This window comes from Lolium rigidum, chromosome 7 (genome assembly GCF_022539505.1).
Source record: "Lolium rigidum isolate FL_2022 chromosome 7, APGP_CSIRO_Lrig_0.1, whole genome shotgun sequence".
Lineage (NCBI taxonomy): Eukaryota > Viridiplantae > Streptophyta > Magnoliopsida > Poales > Poaceae > Lolium > Lolium rigidum.
Window position 1 is genome coordinate 208,084,875 of NC_061514.1, and position 3,208 is coordinate 208,088,082.

Genomic DNA, 3,208 nt, shown 5'->3' on the forward strand with positions numbered 1-3,208 from the left:
GCCGCGCCACCCTATCATCCGGGGGCCCCGTGGCCCCCTCCGGCGGCTCTCGGGTGTTCTGGATGCTTCCGGTGAAAATAGGAACCCGGGCGTTGATTTCGTCCAATTCCGAGAATATTTCGTTACTAGGATTTCTGAAACCAAAAACAGCAGAAAACGAGAACCGGCACTTCGGCATCTTGTTAATAGGTTAGTTCCAGAAAATGCACGAATATGACATAAAGTGTGCATAAAACATGTAGATATCATCAATAATGTGGCATGGAACATAAGAAATTATCGATATGTCGGAGACGTATCAGCATCCCCAAGCTTAGTTTCTGCTCGTCTCGAGCAGGTAAACGATAACAAAGATAATTTCTGGAGTGACATGCCATCATAAACTTGATCATACTATTGTAAGCATATGTAATGAATGCAGCGATCAAAACAATGGTAATGACATGAGTAAACAAATGAATCATAAAGCAAAGACTTTTCATGAATAGTACTTCAAGACAAGCATCAATAAGTCTTGCATAAGAGTTAACTCATAAAGCAATAATTCAAAGTAGAGGTATTGAAGCAACACAAAGGAATATTAAGTTTCAGCGGTTGCTTTCAACTTGTAACATGTGTATCTCATGGATATTGTCAATATAGAGTAATATAACAAGTGCAATATGCAAGTATGTAGGAATCAATGCACAGTTCACACAAGTGTTTGCTTCTTGAGGTGGAGAGAAATAGGTGAACTGACTCAACATAAAAGTAAAAGAAAGGCCTTCAAAGAGGAAAGCATCGATTGCTATATTTGTGCTATAGCTTTTATTTTGAAAACAAGAAACAATTTTGTCAATGGTAGTAATAAAGCATATGAGTTATGTAAATGATATCTTACAAGTTGCAAGTCTCATGCATAGTATACTAATAGTGCCCGCACCTTGTCCTAATTAGCTTGGACTACCGGATCATCGCAATACACATGTTTTAACCAAGTGTCACAAAGGGGTACCTCCATGCCGCCTGTACAAAGGTCTAAGGAGAAAGCTCGCATTTTGGATTTCTCGCTTTTGATTATTCTCAACTTAGACATCCATACCGGGACAACATGGACAACGAGATAATGGACTCCTCTTTAATGCATAAGCATGTGGCAACAATTAGTATTCTCATATGAGATTGAGGATATATGTCCAAAACTGAAACTTCCACCATGATTCATGGCTTTAGTTAGCGGCCCAATGTTCTTCTCTAACAATATGCATGCTCTAACCATTAAAGTGGTAGATCTCTCTTACTTCAGACAATACGGACATGCATAGCAACTCACATGATATTCAACAAAGAGTAGTTGATGGCGTCCCCGGAAACATGGTTATCGCACAACAAGCAACTTAATAAGAGATAAAGTGCATAAGTACATATTCAATACCACAATAGTTTTTAAGCTATTTTGTCCCATGAGCTATATATTGTAAAGGCGAATGATGGAAATTTAAAGGTAGCACTCAAGCAATTTACTTTGGAATGGCGGAGAAATACCATGTAGTAGGTAGGTATGGTGGACACAAATGACATAGTGGTTGGCTCAAGGATTTTGGATGCATGAGAAGTATTCCCTCTCGATACAAGGTTTAGGCTAGCAAGGTTATTTGAAACAAACACAAGGATGAACCGGTGCAGCAAAACTCACATAAAAGACATATTTTAAACATTATAAGACTCTACACCGTCTTCCTTGTTGTTGAAACTCTTTACTAGAAACTATCTAGACCTTAGAGAGACCAATTATGCAAACCAAATTTTAGCAAGCTCTATGTATTTCTTCATTAATGGGTGCAAAGTATATGATGCAAGAGCTTAAACATGAGCACAATAATTGCCAACTATCAAATTATTCAAGACATTTTAGAATTACTACATGTAGCATTTCCCGATTCCAACCATATAACAATTAACGAAGCAGTTTCAACCTTCGCCATGAACATTAAAAGCTAAGAACACATGTGTTCATATGAACCAGCGGAGCGTGTCTCTCTCCCACACAAGCATGTATTTATTCAGAGAATGAAAATAACAAAACAAAAATAAAAGCACACAGACACTCCAAGTAAAGTACATAAGATGTGACCGAATAAAAATATAGTTTCAAGAGAAGGAACCTGATAATTTGTCGATGAAGAAGGGGATGCCTTGGGCATCCCCAAGCTTAGACGCTTGAGTCTTCTTAATATATGCAGGGGTGAACCACCGGGGCATCCCCAAGCTTAGACTTTTCACTCTTCTTGATCATAGTATATCATCCTCCTCTCTTGACCCTTGAAAACTTTCTCCACACCAAACTCGAAACAAACTCATTAGAGGGTTAGTGCATAATCAAAAACTCACATGTTCAGAGGTGACACAATCATTCTTAACACTTCTGGACATTGCTCAAAGCTACTGGAAGGTAATGGAACAAAGAAATCCACCCAACACAGCGAAAGAAGCAATACGAAATAAAAGGCAGAATCTGTCAAAACAGAACAGTCCGTAAAGACGAATTTTGAAAGGGCACCAGACTTGCTCATATGAAAATGCCCAAATTGAATGAAAGTTGCGTACATATCTGGGGATAACTCATGTAAATTGGCATAATTTTCTGAGTTACCTACAGAGAATTAGACCCAGATTCGTGACAGCAAGAAATCTGTTTCTGCGCAGTAATCCAAATCTAGTATTCACTTTACTATCAAAGACTTTACTTGGCACAACAAAACACAAAACTAAGATAAGGAGAGGTTGCTACAGTAGTAAACAACTTCCAAGACACAAATATAAAACAAAGTACTGTAGCAAAATAACACATGGGTTATCTCCCAAGAAGTTCTTTCTTTTTAGCCATTAAGATGGGCTCGGCAGTTTTAATGATGCACTCGCAAGAGATAGTATTTGAAGCAAAAGAGAGCATCAAGAGGCAAATTCAAAACACATTTAAGTCTAACATGCTTCCTATGAAGAGGCATCTTGTACACAAATGAATTCATGAAGAACAAAGTGACAAGCATAGGAAGATAAAACAAGTGTAGCTTCAAAAATTTCAGCATATAGAGAGGTGTTTTAGTAACATGAAAATTTCTACAACCATATTTTCCTCTCTCATAATAACTTTCAGTAGCATCATGAGCAAACTCAACAATATAACTATCACATAAAGCATTCTTATCATGAGTCTCATGCATAAAAT